At 40.8% G+C, this 19,319-nt stretch overlaps 1 pseudogene; it reads right to left on the bottom strand.

Moving 5' to 3' along the window:
* Window positions 1-12,339: 12,339 nt before the first annotated feature.
* On the bottom strand, window positions 12,340-18,945 carry LOC138015887 (glutamate receptor 1-like; annotated as a pseudogene).
* Window positions 18,946-19,319: the final 374 nt, after the last annotated feature.

Raw genomic sequence — 19,319 nt, 5'->3', positions numbered from 1 at the left:
TTATGAAACGAAGGTTGAAGTGTCTGATGAAAATTGAAGCTGTAGGGCTCAGGTGTTCACGTGACCAATGGCCAAAGCAACAAAAATATGTTCGGTGGAGTATCCGAATAGTAATCAGAAGGTCATTGCTTCGACTAACCGCAAAGGAGCACTCGGATTTTCCTATCATCCACTGAGTCGCAATCGAAAAAAATATCTCTTCATTAAAGTTTCATTTCGTATAGTATTTGCTTCGGACACCAACATGACCGCCCTCCAATCTCTCGTGTCCAGCTCTTTCGTCCTGCGTTTCTTTGTAATGCTAGAAACATTTGCCATTGCTTTTCAATAAGCGGAAAATGCAAGGCTAAAGTTTACGTCGGAGCAAAAAACAATGAGGAGAAATTTTTCATGCTTTTATGACAAGCAAGCATCTTGCCGCTCCGTTTTACGTAAACGCGAAACGTTAAATCTTACGTATTAATTTGGTTTCCCATGGGATATCGAAAACCTCAACAAAATCGGTAAGCGTGCCTATTACGCTGGATTGAAAGTTGTTTGAAGACATTTGTTTTTGCTGAACCAGAGGGTCTTTGAAAAAAAAAACTTCTTTGTGCAAGCAAGTCCGAGAAACCATTCACGAAACCGAAATATTCGAGACGTTTGGTTTCATTCTCACTAACTTGTCAACCCTCGGTACCTTTTTCATGAGCTCAACAAATTGACCTGGGGCCAGTTTCTCAAAAGTACCGATAACTTGGTCGGGCCCGAAAAGCCATTTGTAAGACTGCCAACCGCTTGTTGTGGAAAGCCGATCTTTTAACATGGTTTAAAGGTAAGAAAAAGAAATATGACTCTGCAGTTTGACAACATAAAGTCCTCTAGTTCTTGAGATAGAAAGAGAATTGTGACACCCGAAAATGGCCCGTAAAAGTTTCGGAACTTTCGAGAAACGGGCCCCAGCTCCCAATTGAGTGGCTTCATAGCTCAGTTGGTGGAGCATTGCACCGGCACCGCAGAGCTCATGGGTTCGAATCCCGTTGAAGTAGCCTGAGTTTTTCAGGTGTCTATACGAGGACACTTCTTAAATTGTCCAGATAAGTCCGAGGATCACTGCTATCTTTCGTTTCATTTTGCAGTTTAAGCGGACCGTAGCGGACTATTAACTCGCTGGAAGAATTATGAAAATCAGACTGAAATCGAATTACGGTGTCATGGACAATGGCTCTGTTAACAAAACCTTCTTCAAGACTCGGACGATCCCCTTTACAACAGAATGTTGTTTGTACATGCGTGATACATAAGACGGCTGTTCAAAGTACCGCAGAAGGAGTCAGAAAAAGCAAGAACAGAAAATATGCTTATATCACGGAGACGGAAAAACCGTTACTTAAGAGTACTACGACCAACAAACAACCTTGCAACACTAGGCTGTAAAACAACCTGTTGCAAGCCAAGGGATTATGGGAATTGCATTACAAGGAAGGAAATTCTCGTTATACACCCGAAATATCTGTAGCAATCTTAGAGGTGTTCGTAAAGAGCTAAAAACGCGAATTACGTGGGCAATGTACCTTTTTTTTTAATGCACTTATATATTTGGATTCATGTTTTTTCAACCTTACAACAGTACATTACTAACATTACGTACATCACTTACAGAAATTACGATACTAACATCGTGACTGCACTACTTACAATGCGACCCATATTACAATTAGTACTTAAAAGAAACATAAAAATGGAGTATTTTTTCCTTTCCCCAATTTGTAGTGCCTGCCTTAGTTAAAGGAAATATTCGAGTCTCTGAGGGGTTTCTCACCTTTTGACAGGCTGTATGAGGCCAGAAAGATCCGTATTGATCACTCGATGGAAGTCCGACCATTTTGGATGGACTATAGCAGGCTTGGGCGCTAAGCGTGACGTCATTGCGCACACTTGCTTAAACGAGGGAAACTTGGAAAAAATGGTTCCGTGCGTTATTGTGGGCTGTTCTAATGGACTTCTCAGACACCAAAAGAGTTATAAGTTTTTCATCCTTTACCTGTTAAAATGAAGCCCTTCTCAAAGAATGGATCATACGCATTTAGAAGGAAAAACTTGCCAATATCCCAGCACTGTCCACATCTGTTCAGATTATTTGGAAAACCTCCTGTTTTGAAGAGGTATCTTGGCCACAGCGGGTCGATGCAACAGGTTGCATGTAATTAATGAAAGGGAACTTTTGTGACTCCATCGATTTCATTTATACCCAGGGAGTAAAGCTATGTTTTGTGTATTCGGGAGAATGATTTCAGTGACAAACACGGCGAACGGAGAATGTGAACAGAAAAAGTGTTTTTGCAAACAAATCGGGACACGTCATTTCGTGCATGGCATTCGCGCTTCAAGCTGCATGGGTTTTATAAACTGGACCAACGATCACAAAGATGTGTAATTTAAGTGTGCACAATTCGCAAAAACTACGTACAGAGTTGTGCTTTCCATAAATGTTGTTCACTTCTCGCAGCGCTCAACAATCCCACGTGCTTGACTCAGAACCACGAATGGCAGTTTGTAGCACTTCTCTTTGCAAACACACGGTGGAAAGCCCAGAATGCTGGCGCTACACAACGAATAGCTTGATCTGCCGGCACATCCAAGTTTAATAGATATTAAGCTTATTTGTAGATCACAAGGTGTCTGTACGATTAAGTTTGGTCAAATTGAATCGAAATGAAACAAAAACAAGGAACAGCCAAAAGAAGCTCGTACCATCGTAATCAAGTTGTTATTTATTGCCTTTTGAATACAATCAGTGCACCTGAGATTTTGTTCATAGCTTCCTCTTATCTCGCAGGCAGCAGATCTGCATTGCTCTTTCTTGTTGTCCCGGCCCTCCCAGAGTCACGCAAAAAAATCACAGCTGCACCAAGTCGTATTTCCCCTTCTTGGAGCCTTCCTTTTCGGGTTGCTTCCTCCTCGGATCCTTGAATTTTCTCGCATTGGTTCGAACCAATATGGTTCACAGTTCTGCCATAAACTTACGCGTATCAACAACGAAGAAGGCGGAGAACTATGTTGAGACTTACGCTCTACCAGCGCTTCTAGTGACGGCCAGCTGCTTGCTTGTGCGCAATGTCGTCACCACATGGCGGCAGACACATTCCGGCGGTTTTGAAAAAGTAACCGGAAAAAAAAAAGCAAACAAAATGGCGGGCGTTCAAAATTGGAAAAAGCAACCAAGGATTTCGGGAACAATTCAAGGCTTTTCAAGACGAAACATGGATTTGTTCCTGTGTTTTAGGTATAAGGACGTCATATTTCGCCAATAATAAGGACACAAAAAAATTGATATTCTAGGCCTTCAGTTATCTTTAAACTTGCAATATATTGTTTTAGAGAGGTAAAGACAAGAAACATCACATCACAGACCCAATGCAAATACTTCAAATAGATTTGAAAACAAGAGTGAGACAGCCACATATTTCCCGACGCAGTATCCCGAAAAAACAAAGATTATTATAATTAACGTTTCCCATCCTTTCCTAACATCTTGAAGCCTCTTATTTATTTAAAGCAATAATGTCGTTCCCTCTCTTTCTGAGTTTCGACTTGGTGTACGAAACAAATTAAACTTTGGGAAATTACGTGGGCAATATCGCTATTTTACACTTGTGTGAGCAATGAAGTAAAGCGACGGCTGTCCGTCATAAAAAGTAAATCGGCGGCTGTAAGGAATTGACGTAGATATCATGCGTATGCGGACAGTAACGCTGAGCGAGAGAGGGCCCGTGCGCTCTCGCTGGTGATGCTTTGCGATTGCCAATCACTCACCATCCCCTAACGAACCCTTGCTCGAAGGAATCTAAAGCGACTTTCAATGCTCGATTGTTCATAGCCTGGGTAACCGCTTAAGGACATGGGTACTTAGTATAAAAGTTACAAGTTACGAGGTTGCAGTTGGCTTTGATGGCAGCGCAATTGCTGCACGGTCCGCTAAAGGCGCTGCTCCACTGTGAACATTTTCTTGCAGATTGTCTCGCACACGCCATTTCTACAAACATTGTCACATTACCCGAAACAAGGATGTTTTCAGGGAACTTGTCTCGCTTCGATGAATCACATGAGGTTAAAGGAACTTTTTCAGTGGCTAGTGCCACAAACCTTTGTGAAACAAGTTGCAGGACAAATGTTACACTGGCACAATGCCTAAAAATTTCGTTACAACTGTTGCGGGAAAGTAGAAACCAATTCTACTTTTCCGCAACGGTTTCTGCAACTGGTCTCGCAATGTTTTGGTCGTTGCAAGGTATGTTACATTGGGCAATGATTCGTGCAAATTGTCTCGCAATGGCGTTGCGCGACAACGTTGCACGAAAAAAATAGCACAGTGTACCAGCACTTAAGTCGTCCGAGTCACGGCTTTGGCCAATGACTTCTTTTAAGCTTCTAATTGACGGAAATGGTCATTGGAAGTTGACTGACATGAATAATAAAGCGAGTTCAGGTCATCATCAAATTTGGCTAGCTGACTCATCAGTCCTGAACGATTCATAACACTTTACTTAAGCCAGCTTTGCTTTTTAATGGACCTTAATCGCCGCGGTGGCCATATTGGCCCGGGGCTCCAGTTGAAATGGTTGGGAGCGAGTTTCGGTGGGCAAAACAAACCGTTTTCAATCCCTCAGGCGTCAATATGGGCCGCCGTGTGATTAAGGCCCATGAAAATATTCCTGATTGCCTCACATTGAAAAGCAAGCAAGGACCCGTTAGTTACGTTAATTATTTCTACACAGAAAAATTATTTTGTTGTAAGGTTCGTCTTTACTTTTAGGGAGCTCCTTTGCTTTATAGCGATAAAACAGGTGTGTGTCGGGACAGGATGAGATCGAGATAATCTTTTAAAGATACATAGATTCCGGGAATTTATGAATTCTTTAATTGCACTCACGTGATAAGCCGGCCATGTTGGTGCCAAAACAATAGACAATTGTTCCTCGTGTTTGATATAATAATAGGTCAAATCTCCAAAAGGCTTGTTTTCGCTATTGTTCTGTCTACCAACATGGCCGCCGTGACGTCAGCTGCAATCAAAGGAATAGGTCACTTCCGAGTTCATGTCTGCCTCCTCTTCAAAGCGAGTCTAAGTGCGAAGACCTTTTTATGCAAATTAGTTTTCATTCATATGTAAAGTAGACCTAATTACTATTCCAAAAACTTTGTAATTAGACTCGCTTTGAAGAGGAGGCAGATATGAACCCGGAAATGGCTTAGTTGACCTTTAAATTCAGAAACAATGTATGGACAACTGTATAAAACGTGACACGCTCATTGATTCAAACAATGAGCAGTATTGTTTTTCTCTAGTCATTTTTTTATTCATGAGGTTTAACGCGTAATATCCCCAAAACAGTATTGTAAACTAGCACTGGAAAGTACTTGTTCGACGGCCGATCTCTGTATTCGCGTATCCAATTGTTCTAAAAGAATGCGTTCGCGGATCATCTCGTTCTATTGTTATGGTGTTTCCAACAGTTGCGGAAAGGAAAGGAAAGTTCATCGAAAAGACACGTCGTAAATGGTGGGACGAACGAAGCCAGTGCCCGAAGCCATCAAAGTCAAAAACAGGAAACCAAAAGAGTATTGAAGTCGACACCATGGCGGGTGTGTTTTTTGGATTAATGGAGGCTTTGTTCTCGCCTTGATTATGATGGTTATTGAAGCGCACCATGCAAGCAAGCTGGTTAAGTACTTCACGCGTGGCCAGTTAATATTTGATGTTAACTGTTTGCAAAGTAATTTGTAGGTTTGTACCTGACACCCTCCGGTTTGCGAGTGAAACCACTGTTCTGAAAAAGACATCCTATCCCATTTGAAAAAAGGATGCCATAGTACATACTCTTTGTAGTGCTGATAAACCGTTACCCTGAAACCCTTACCCTGTTTCAGACCAAAATCTGCGACTTTACCGACCCTATTTCAGACCCTGTCCAAAATTTAATAACCTATTTCAGACCTATTTCAGCTGTTACAAGGTTGGCGTAATACGGTAATAATTTGAGAAGGGCTTTGTTGAAAGTCTTATCGCATAATGATGCAGCATTAGCTTATTCTAAAAGGCATTACCAATTCAAGACTTGACGGAACAAACCATTACTCTATATTTCAGACTAAAATGGTTCAACAACTTTCAGACCCAAACCGGTGAAAACCCATACACTTTGGGGGTCAACATATAAGGGAGTACCCCCCGCGGGGGAAGGGGGGGGGGGGTGCCAGAATGACGGCCCAAATTAATTTGGTTGCATAGGAAAATGATCCTTCCCAAGTTTGTTGTCTTGCGCGCCAGAAGAGGACATAGCATGCGTTTCGAGAGACTTTCGCTGCATATGCTTACCTTATTGATTATGTCGATTTCAAAGAACAACTCAAAAGAAGCACAACGTGTATTTAGTAGTTGAAGGTTTAGATGGTTGGCCGGTATAACACAAGATGGACACGTCATTCCTGTGACACCGTTGACTTTGTCTTACACAAAAACACACCCACTACGACGGGTCACAGAGTCAAGACGCACAGGCCAATTGACGGACCCGGTCTTCCATGTAGTATGCGCCGAACAAATAGGATGAGGAACTTAGAGTTTCTAGTATTCAAGAAGATTTAAGCAGTTTCTTGTGAACTCCAGATTAAACCTGAATGAAAACGAAATGATTACGTTAATCTTACGGTTTTTTAGTCCGGTTTCTTTTTTTCAAAAAAGCTTTCACTATTGCAACATCTATCCTTGGTTTTCATCCACGTCGTGATGAGACGGCCATGTTGTTGCTACAAAAACAAAAGAAAAATGGTTCCACAAGTTTTGACATAAGAATAGGGTCAAAGTCCCAAAAGACATTTTTTTACTGCATTGTTGGATACACCAACATGGCCGCCGTGACGTTTTTTTTTCAAAAAGGATGAAACCCCCAATAAAGACAGATTGTGGAATGGACAACATTGGAAATGCCGTTTGACCCGAGAAAATTGTCATTTGCTTTCTTAAAACGAGTTGCAATAGAAATCGGAATAAAAACCACTGTGTTTACCAAGGTGAGGGTATTTTCTTTACTTGGTAAGAATTCCTAAGGAAGACCTATCCCCTGTGTTTACAAGCAGAACCGCCTGAACCACAAACCAATCCAAGTAACGATTCGCTGTGGTATTGGTCACAAGGGAACAGAATTCTCACTCCAGGAGAAGGCAGAAAACCAAAAACATCGCGCTTAAATAATTGGCTTTGTAAGAGTTAAAGGTACCAAATCGATTATATTGTCTTCAAAGAAAGAGTACCAAAAGAAAAGTGATTTGAAGTACCTTTTCACTTTGAGGTTTGGATACTGAAACTTTGAAAAATAATTAAAACAAAGCGGTTGAAAGGAGTAAGATGTTGAAGTGACACACTTGGTCGATAACAAGCCCTTATTGTCACAAGGGAACAGAATTCTCATTCCAGGAGAGAGGCAGAAAAACCAAAAACATCAGCGCTTTAAGAATTGGCTTGGCAAGAATTAAAATGCAAACATAAATGGATAACCAAGATTTAAACACAATGTAAAATTACAATTAAAGGAACGTTTAACAAAGCATGCCCATGTTTGTCTTTCGTCCCGAATTTGCCGGCTATCCGTTTCTCATGCAAACATTTGCCTTGCTTTCAGTAGAAAAATATATTCACTCGTCAAGGTAGTAAAACGGCCATAATTACTAGCATCCTAAACCGGGTCTCTGTTTTAAAAGGGGCAAGGCCCTCCTTTTCTTTCACCTGTGCTGGCGTGACCTGTTACCCTAACCTCGAAAATCAACATAGTTTTTAAAATCCATCTAAAAACCAAAACCACCCTTACAGACTTCTAAATATCTGAAAAGAAGGTATATTATTTGAGGAACAGAGGAAGTCATTCCTTTAAGTCAAATCAGGTTTTACGAACTATTTAGATGAGATGAGAGCCCGTCGATCGAGAATGGCCCCGGCAAGCTCAATCCCAAAGTTGTGCTCAAGGGGACGGGGAGAGGAACCTGGGAGCCTGAAGTGGCAACGGTCATTCCCTTGTTTTGCACTGCGAATAAAATTGCGCCGGCCATATGAAGAGAGGCGACAAAGGCATGTTTTGCTGTTGAAAAGTCTTTTATGGGCAATCATGACAACTCTTCTCGGTTAAACCAGGTGATCTGGTGACGTTAATTCGGAGGACTGGGAAGAAAAATTATAACGCCGTATACCACAACCGCGCGCGGCCTGAGGTGGTGTTTCAAACTCCCTGCAGTATTTCCATCGCCAAAACTCAACAGATCATTCCGTGTCTACCACAGGTTCTGGTACTGAATTAACCATCAACTAGACCAGACGAGATCTAACCTCTGTCTATGACATGTTGAATTGCAAAATAAGGCCGCGCGCGGTTGTGGGATACGGCGTTAAAATTTTTATACCTAGTCCTCAGAATTACCGTCACCAGATCCACTGGAAAGATGGTGTTCTTTTTGGAACTTGCCTCAGATCTCTAGCGGAAAATGATAATTTTGAACGCCGAAAATTGCCCCTTTTGCCCATCCATATCATAACGTGTTGCGAAGACACGAGCACCGGTGACCCCCCATTTTAATAGGTACACGAAAAGACAACTTTTCAAGGAGAAAAACGTTGGATAGTAGAAGTTGTAGTATTTACTTATAAACGAAAGGAAACTGCCAGTTGGAAGCCTGGCACTGAGTGCAAGGTGATGACTGCTAGCGGTACACTTTGCGTACATTTATTTGTAAGATTGAGCAATTTGAAGGCACTTTATCAAAGATTCTAGCCCGGACAAAACAAGTGCAAGTTTTCAGTAATATTTCAGTAGACTTTTGACGGCATAACAACAATTTTTCCGGTTGATCTAGTTTCGAACGCTTCTCGCGAAATTTGGTAAAAAACACTTAGAATAAAGGGCATACAGCGCGGCAAACAAGGACGGTGACCCCATCTTTTTATTGCATTTTTTAAATGTCCTGTGTATCAATATCAATTGTGCCAAACGTTGAAAAAAATCTGGTAAATGCGTCATTTTTATGGGGAAGTTACCTTAACGAAAATTTGTTGTTATCATAAACTGACCTTTGGGGTTGTGTGATGTTTGTGATTGAGAACGGAACAAACAAAAAACGGCTCTGTAAATCAAGAAGGTTTTCCTTTTTTTTCAAGGTCTTTTCAATGTTTATGTAACGTCAAACAACATTTTGATCAAAGTTCGCTTTGTTGACGCTTAAGCATCAGTGCTAATGCCGATGATGAAGACGCCACGTCATGATGACGCCATGATGAAGATTATTAAAGTCACAGTTCAGTTTTAAGGTCTCTAAGTTTAATAAAATTTCGCCCGACGGCATTCTCAAAAGAATGTTTTCGTGATTTTGGTTGCTGAGGCTCAGTTAGTACACAGAAAAACTTTTGTTTATACTCCTCCCATAATTTGTGAGCTTGTATCCTTGGAAATTGTGATCAGCATAGACGCCGAAACGGCGACTTTAAGCACTATAAATTAGGAAGCTTAAGCAAGAAACAACGACGACAGCTTTGAGAACGCGTGTCTCAAAATAGTGTTCCCGTTATTGTAATCATTGAAAGTGTTTATACAGTATTCCGGAAACGGTCAGTGTAAAATGCCCAGACTGCAGACCAGGGTAATAAATGCAGACTGAGGTTATAATGTAAACTCTTGAAAAAGCCCAAACCCCTTAGAAATGCTAACCTAGACCTAATTAGGCTAGTAAAACAATATTTAGGCTGTAACTGTTTGGGCTTTTTCAACAGTTACATTATAACCTCAGTACTGAATTTTTACACGTCAGTCTGCAGTCTGCATTTTACACTGACCGATTCCAGAATGAAATTCGTATGAACGGTAGTGGATGTTTGGAGAGAAAATGATAAATTTATCGTAAGGTGCTCGCGTCCTCCGCGTAAGTCAAATTAATAAAGTAAATAAGTAAGTTTGTAAATGTGAAAGTTATTTCCCCAATTAAGGACGGTGCCCTACTCATTTGTTTATTGCGCATTCCTTCTGCGCATCTCGAAGGATACTCGGATTTTCCTATGGACGATGCTTATAGGCCACTTTGGTAAAATACCATAATAATCTTTGCATGTCCCCCAAATTTTGCATAAGCATTGTTTCCAGTTTCTCTTGGGACTTACAATGGTCCCCAAAAAGAAAACAAAAAACAATGCTTATGCAAATTTGGGGGGGGGGGGGACAAATAAAGAGTATTATGGTATTTTCCGAAGTGGCCTATTAATACCAGGGATATTTTTGTGCTGTGCAAACCTATGCGGAAATAGCAGAAAATTAGCAAGTGCTCTTGCTAATCCAAAAAGAAAGTTTGGGGGTAACCGATGAATTTTTTCAGAGATAATTAAGCTTTAATTTGGAAACGACTGCCACCACCATTGCTTTGTATTTTAAAGCGTTTTTACAAATATTGTTGATTATTTATCTTCGAAAATGCGTGGTTACCCCTCGATTTTTTTTGGATTTCAGTAACACGTGTTAAGAGCTGTTTTGCCAGCATATTCAGTAATTGCGCAAAAGCGCTCTTGAATTAGTAAGCACCGTCCGTAATAGAGGAGCGGCTACGCGTAGGGGACGAGGCGCGAACGACTAATACAATGAATTGCCCACAAAGCAATTGGTTTAATAAACAAAAAACAATGGCATTCTGCAAGCCCAGCACGTGCATTGGTTCACATGGGATACAGTTCTTAGCCGCTCTCGTTCTTGGTGCCAAAGGGACGTGAAATGAACCCCAAATTTGAGGTTCCTTCTATAATTTGGGTAATAATTTTTAAACGAGGCATTCCAAGACAAAAGAAGAGAAAAAAGAAAAACAAATCAAAACACCAGCCCAGCTCACCCAGCTAAAAAAACCGGCTCTTAGGGGTTTGACGGCGATCAGCCGATTGGACGCAGCTCTGTTGTTCGGCTTATGGTCATATTGTTTGGGTCTCTTATTTCAGGAAGCAATCAACTAGGGTCGATTAAGTTCGCTGCTTGCCGGCGCACATAATAGAAAACACGGCCCGCGTTCCAAGCTTCAGAATCAAGGTGGGACTCTTTTAGTCAAGGTTGGGAAATTGCACGAAATGCATGTCTTTTGATACAAGAGACCCAAGCGCAGATAAAAGGACAAACACTTAAGAAAACGCAAAATGAATGATAAGGATGCGAAATGCGTGATTACTTTCTGTTTTCCATGTGGGCACCCCAGAAAATTCAAGGGCATAATGCAAGGTTTAGGCCGTAACTCAAGACACGGAAAATGTCTATCTTGATCGGAGCCAAGGCAACTAAGATTGTTGACAACAAGTACGTTATTTGATGATGCAACGAACTCCTATGACAAACTTAGTTAGGAACCAGCAAGCAGTCAACTACAGCAATCAGTCATGGTGGTAGGTGCCAAAACGTAGCACGTCTCCCCATGTGCTTTGGGCACAAAACATCCTTAAAGCAATCAAAAAACTAAATTTTTACATTTCACTTGAAGCTATTCGTCCCAGCTATGATAATCGGCAACCGCTTGAAATTTGAAGTGTTTAAGGATCATATATTTAATTCCCAGTCCTTCACAGTTTGCTTTCAGGTGCGCGGGCGTACGTTTCAAGAGGGTTAAATGTTTGGATCTTGTTTGGTTGCTTTGTTACCAGCTTCAACAAAGCTGATGTTTTACCATTAGAATGTCTTCAACCTCATCTGTTTCATTGTTAGCTTTGCGACACTAAAATTTAATGATAATGAGACCTTTATTGGCACCCTCTGCCTACTTTAAGCTTTAATCACATTGTTATAAATGTTGGCTACGCATTGGCTAAGACATGGGTTTTTTAGACCTGGTTCTTTCTTTAAACTGCTAACAAAGTTCTCGATACTAGTGGGATTTAATACCACCAGAAACGCGCTGGTAAATGGGATATGCGATTGCGAATACTTTTGCACGACTTGTGTAAGAACATCACTCCCATAGTGTTACTGGGCTAAGGCACACACTCGTCCCGGTAGTTGTCAAGGTTTCGCTCTAACCGGTCCAATTCCGCAATATGTAGCTTAATATAAATGAAATGAAACAAAAGTGAAACACTGAATGGATGAATGGAATGTTATGGAGGCCTGAGTATAATTAGTGTTTGAACCTGATTGATGTCAGGATCTCGATACGTTCTATAAAGAAATAGTAAACGCCTAAATATAAGCAAATGAAAAATAAACGACTTTTCTTGTGATGAAATCCTAATGAGGTACGGGAGCTTTCTTTATTTTTTCCTGGTTTGTATATGAGTCAGCTACATTCAATAACATTTTCCTAAGAGGGAATAAGCTGAAACAGGGTCACAAACATCAAGACATAAATGGATCTCTTTGAAATTGTTTTTTACCGATGTTTGCGTTACTTTTTCCTGGTGGTAAAGCTGAGACGGCCAAAGGAAAAGGATAATTTTCCATAAACTACATTACTTTAAACGTAAACGGGGAATCCATACTAAGATCGACAGCTTAATAAACAACTTGCCAGACCTAAATACGCCGTTAAACGTTTTATCAAACACGAGGCGGAGGGAATTCCACCAAATGTGAAAAAAAAAACAAAAACAATTAACTGATGAGGTTATTGCAAAAGCTTTTCGTGATCGGTTTTGCTGAAATGTGATTCGTGTGGTGAGTAAATTAAGAAATGACAGTTTCTGCACAATCTATTTCAAACAATCATCAATACCTCAACCCCGTCCAAAACCAGTTCTTCCATCGAGAAGTATCTGTATCCTGCTTGGCTATTGGTTTAAGTACCCGCTCTCCTTGGGACCCCAAAAAAAACTCCCACCCTCACGCACGCGTTATTGTGGTCACGTGATTCTCGTGAGTCGCGACTTCAGACAGCCGCCCCTAATGGCACGCGCTCGCTACAAAGAAAATGGAATTCCTGACATCAGGGAAAAATGTAACAGCCAACTCGCAGATAATTAAAGCGACGCCGTACTTTCCACTTCGGGCTTGAAAAGTCTTGGCATTCACTATAATGTTCGTTAAATTAGACAGTATGTTTTGAAAAATAGCGCAGGAAAAAATGCATACGGATACTTGTCTCCTGCGAGCTGTAAGTTTCTGTCATTGTCGGTTGCATGAAATTCATTTTCCAGGGTTTCAGCGGATACCTCATTTTGTTCACTGAGGGATAGTTTTTGTATTCTCAGAATGTTTTTTTTTTTTTCCTTACAAGCAGGGGAAAGCAAATTTCTTTACAACCATTCACAAACACTTAATAAAAACGACCAAATTCTTTATGCGCATTTTATGGCGATGTAGTTCCATTTAAACATGTACTTTGCAGTATAAGGCAGGGGAAGCTGTATTTGACCAATTCGGTTTCACCGAATGGAGCCGCGAAATTTCGTTGTTACATATACCTGCACAATTCGGCTTTACGCGCTTTGAGCTGACTACGTAAGTTCTGATTGGTTTGCCTGAATTCTGGTTCTGTTGTGAGTGGCTAAAGCTTTTACACTTTTATGTTCGATTTATGTGGCGCATCTCTTCGCCGATTATGAACTTCGAACCTAGAAGAACGCACGAGAACGCTAAGAAAGACTGCAAGGAAAAAGTTACGAGATGGAACGGTAGTTACCTGACTATTGGTCATTAAATCAACCAGCTTCTTGCAGCGTTTCTTTCGATGACAAGAAGAAACCAATTGAGATACTAACACCGCCCAGCAAGATGATGAAAACACCGGCCAAGGTTGTTGACATCACGACTATGTGTGTTGCCTGTTTTCGACTGCGAAGGCTTGGGGACACTGGCTCATGTCATCCCACCAACTGCGTCGGTTTTTTCCCCGATGAAGTTTTTATCACGAAGCTCAAGGAATAAATATAAATACATATTGAATGTGTGAAATATATTTTGTTTAAAAAATAATGCATAATTTGTTTAAGAATCAAAAAAAGAATTAAATAAACCTATCGAATCCTCGCGAATACTGTGAAGGTTGGAAGTTGTGATATTCTATCTGAGAAAGGAGGGCTGAAACGTAATGCGATCAACTGGACTTCATATGAAGGTTCTGGTCCTAAAATGACATCAACCACTACAGATTTGAACAGTACCATCGAGTACCAGGACTCTGGTATTTGCTCTCTCCCGGAGTACGACATTTTAAGCTTGATTTTGAAGTATAGAACATGGTGTGCGGCCAATGTCCCTTTCATAATTAGCTTCACTTGTTATCCGACGTAAATCCTAAGGATCTTCGATTTGGGCGTTGGGTGGCTTTCTTTTTCCCACCATCTGATTCAACGTGGGGTCATGAACTAACTGTTCAGGGACCTTACGGAGGAAGAAACCACACCCGATCCTGCGCTGAGGAATAAGTCTTGCTGATTTGACCAATCATAAACGCATTGTATCTGAGAGATCACTTACCTTTAAAATGGCGACAGTGATTCTGTTGGTATATGGTGAATTCCTATGTAGTCCAATGCCATAGCTCTTCGTCTGTATTAGATTTTTCAGCAGTGTCGTGGTCTGCCAAGGCTTCTGCTGGTTATCTACTCGAGGTAAGGATACTCCGTTATATAAGCATTATGTTCGTTCCTTGCCTTATCCAATCATGCTTTGGTATGCAGAACAAATGTCTTATATTCTCTAATATGCGAAAAACATTGTTCTGTAAAGAGAATCTGCCGATCGGTCTCAAAGACTTCATCACAGATCAATCCTTTCATGACTCCATATTTACTTCGTTTTGATTCGCAAGAGCTTCTAAGGAATTGCTTGTAGCTGCATGTGCGCTCGATTTACTGCAGAGACACAAATCAATCGAGAGAAAACTCTTTACAAACTTGCAACAGGTTTTATAATGGTTTGGACTTTGCATTTTAAGACCTTTTAAAATAAATCTAAGTCTAAGTAACTGGCCAGTTAACTGTCATGTTCATATATAATCTTGTCCTTTTGGAATTGTCTTTAGCTACCTCCTAGCTCCAAGCATTTTAATCATTGTAACCCCTTAAGCCAGAATGGCAGACTTCGAGTCCTATTTTGTGAGTAGGCACGATCGAGGCACAACGTCAGAAGAAAATGAAGTTGTCTGTACTGGTACAAGCCGAAATGGTGTGGACCCCGGTTATTCAAGCGATACCTTTCACGAAAAAGTAGGCTGTATTTGCAGGTAAATACATTTTAAGAGCGAGCGTTGTCTACATATCCCAAATCTCACGTCGAGGCCATTTTGTGATTGCCAGTTATCTCGTCACCTTTGAAGCCCTGAATAAAGACAAGCTGCTTCTAGTCTCGGTTACACAGTTCACTTAACTGTCTAATGTTCATCTAATCTTGTTTTCCTTTGAAACCCTGAATAAGAAACAGTTGCTTATAGTCTCGTGTTACACAGTTCATTTAACTGTTAATGTTCATTTATATCTTGTCCTTGTTGGAATTACAGACTCTGGCAACGTTCAGAAAAAGTGAAGCCGGGAAGAAATCAAATTGAAAGACGTATTTCCTTGGACTACATCTTTCAGAACTTTTGGAAAAGATGCTCAAGTCGGGCACACGTCATGAACGCTTTCATTCTTATGATTGCGATTGCCAATTCGTGATGTTGTAAGCTACAAAGAATTTGTATTTACCGCCGATCATTTCTTTTTTACCAAAAACCATGACTTAGTTGAGGTTAACGAAAACTTCAACTTACTAGTAAAGAAGAAAGCAGCAAAGATTCGCTGTGGTAGGTTGAGATTAAATCAAAAAAAAACCAGAAAGTAGAAGCTAAAAGGCGGTCCGGAAGGTGCCAGTGGGAGTGTTGTCCGGTCCTTGCTGTAGAACGGCAGCTGTAGGCAAATCACAAGCTGGTAACACGTTGAACTCGGTTTCCTGGTTCGTTCCTCCTGACTCGCGGGCGCGAGCACGGTATCCACAAGGGAGTTAAAAAGTCCATAACACACATCATGACAGTGATAAATAATAACTAAAATTAGACAAAACTTGAACATTAGAATGAACTTTTTCTTGACCACTGAGGACTGGATCATCTTACGCTACTGTGTACGTAATCAGTTGAAGCCTGAAAATATTGCAAATTGCTCAGCAGCATGCGGTTCGTACTTTAACCTAAGTAACATGTTTTCATTCGAGTTTCGCCTTGGCTTTCAGTTAGGTTGGCTCAAATCATTTATTAATGATCGGCTGTAACAATGCAAATACTTAATCGCCTTTGCACGTTAAAGACAAAGCAAATGCTATGATACCACAAAAGCATTTGCAATTGCACGTTCAGTGCTACTTCAGTTGAAGTTTCCAGACCAAGGTTGAAGTGAGTCAGCAACCAGTCTTTTAAACTCGGCAAAAAGTTCTACCTGTGCCTTTTAATGACTACGAAGGTGTATTAATTAAACATAGGGGTCATTTGTAAAAGTGATTGACTTCCATTTGGCACCTAAGTCTTTCAGCGTTGGCGGAGATTATAACTTCTCGATGAATTTATTTATCCTACCTAATCAATTTATTGAATCGCACTCCACCACTACAATCGTTGACCAGCCACACACACCGAGTGAAAGGTTGAAGAAAAGCAACGTTATTTATTGGAGGACCTCTACTGGTTTCTGCATTCACGAGGCTCCGGCTGAAGTTCCTAAAGGGCTTACTAAAGTCAATACTCATTCCCGCTCAGCGGTTATTGTTATCGGAGCAAAGCGCCATATCCCTCGCCTAGGGAAAACATTTACCCTTACTGTTACGCATATTTGGGATATAATGAACCTCTTTACACCCTAAAAACAAGTCCTGTTTATACTTTATTGGCAGCAATAGAGTTACCTGTTTCGTTAGTTCATCTATCATGTTTGTGGTATCATGAATCAATCCTCAGATCGATATCATACTCAAAAGTGTGCTTCCTTAGCCAGAGGCCTTTATTAAATCGATTATTAGAAGCCTTGAAAGGCACTCCATCTTTCACCTTTCCATGCTACATCCTCTCGTTTTAGTGGACTTGTTCTTAATTTCCACGAAAGTGCGTCCTGTGACAGTGAAGAGTAAATTTTGCTAGTTTGCTAATCGGTCAACGCAGCATATAAGCGAAATTTCACTGATAACAAAGAGGAAATCGGGAAAAAAAACGTTTACAGTACAGTTTCAATTAATGCTTTGGTGACTTTCTTCTTACAAGAACTGTGGTTATTGATAACTTTGGAAGGACTCCTTTCTATGCCCAGAGCCAGGAGTACCTGGATTGTGGCATTTGACGAACTCGGCAAAAAAATCCACGAGCCAGTGAGGTTCCTTGCTGCTCTGGACGAGGACAGAAGTGTCGTTATCTCCGGGCTTTGGTTTCCACGGAGCCTACCTAAATAAACAAGTCAGAAGAGCCATTTCGTTTGACTCCATTTCTGGAGTGTGAACCAATAGCGGGCGAGCGAAAATAACGTCATAAAATTCAAAAATGGCAGTATAACAACGGGAAGTAGGAAAGGATTCTTTTTTTCAAACGATGAATACGGTTTGCCTTTTTACACGGGAGACCGACTGGTTAGTCCTCGTCTTGAATGGAAATAAGACGCTGTGGGCCCCCAAACGGTTAATAGGTTACGCGCTTGTTCTCGTCACCAAAGGTTAATCATTTGGCCGGGGCTACTATTGGCATTGGTGACCCGCTAAAAATACTCCATTTTGTATTTTATATATTTTCCGACAGTTACTCCTCTAGTTTGTCGAACTCGGTTCTGCAATGTCGATGGCAACAACTGTTTACAATTGTTCGCATCCCACTTGCACGTTCTCTTAGTAAGTTTAGGTTCAGGTACCAACAAATTACGATTATGCAAGCATGGAAGAAAACTTGCCAAAAGGTCCTTCCTCTTGGAGGTGCCTTAAGATGTTTTTTTTATTGGTTTGAGTTTCACCTCAAGAGGATTATTACCTTTTGCAGTGAAGCTTATTGGAAGCAAAGTTTAATTGAACAACACAACGCCATGCTTGGGTGTAAGAACTCTGTATTTTAACTTGCTCACCTTTATCGTAAGACTATGCGCATAAATGAATGATTACAACGAGCTTACACACCTGCCTACATCTCCCATCGAGGATAGTCAGCAATATCCATCCCAATCTTCAACCAGTCTTTCGCAAGTCCGCAAATCAAATTCCACTTCACCTGTTAAGCCTTTGAACCGCACCTTGCATCAAAACAGATGAGGGTATAAAAGAGCGGAGTTTAATTTAATCATCATGTCAGAACGATATACACGGTAAATACCACTTACAACGGTTATTTATACTTGTAAACGACATTTACAGAAAATTGCTCTCTTGAATGATTAAAATCTTTTGAAAAGGAAGTGGTACCTGATTGAAAAAAAAAACACAAGCCACAATGTGATCGCTATCGTAATTTGTAAAACAAAAAAAATTGTATCCGTGATTTGTAAGACACTTCTTGATAAACATATCCAGAAACTTGTGATGAGAAAGCTGTGGTAATTGTGTAAAAAATCTTGTCAGGAGTTTTAATCAACAAAGCTATCCACCCTGACTCTGGCTGGGACTGGTAACGAAATTTAACTGGGACGGAACCGTAAGCACGGTTGAGACGGTTGACATTTCCGACTTTATGCCGAAACAAAAAAAAGTGTTATTTATAGTTCACGAGGAAATTAAGACTTTAGAATTTCCTGTGAACCAGGTAAATGGATAACATCAGTGATGTTACGACTGGGCATCGGTTTAGGCATTCACATTGTGTGTAATGATATGTACCATAGAGAGCATGCAATTTGGTTTCCAGGCCATTAATCTACTGAAATCATCGGATTTGCAAAAAGGTTTTCGCAAGCACGGGTAATACAACCAATGGCAGAGTACCTTCTGATTTCTTGCAGCATTCGTTTCCGAGTTCGTTTTCTCCCGTTTTCATCCGCAAACAAAGGACCAGCTCTTATTAATCGATCAAGATCGGCAAAAATTCTCTCAATCTGTGCTCGTAAGGAAGATTCTCAGTCGCAATTACCCGTGACCATGGCAAGCATCGCGTACGCCGGCATACATTGACTTGTCGCAAAAAAAGGGTACTGTTTCAAGCCATTTTCTGCTTTATCTATACCTTGTTCGTTGTCGCGTTACGATGAGCTCGTATCACGTCATGCAGTTGCAGATGTTTAGTGAAAAAAGTACTGTCTCTAGGGACATCACGAAAAAAAAAAAAATTTACTGTATTTAAAACTTAGCCTACGTGTAACCGTACTCTCATTCTTGCGGGGGAGGGTAGCCAGAGAAAAGGGAGGGTACGGC

Source organism: Montipora capricornis, chromosome 1, assembly GCF_036669925.1.
Source record: "Montipora capricornis isolate CH-2021 chromosome 1, ASM3666992v2, whole genome shotgun sequence".
Classification (NCBI taxonomy): Eukaryota; Metazoa; Cnidaria; class Anthozoa; order Scleractinia; family Acroporidae; genus Montipora; species Montipora capricornis.
This window is presented reverse-complemented; position numbering and strand designations above follow the sequence as displayed.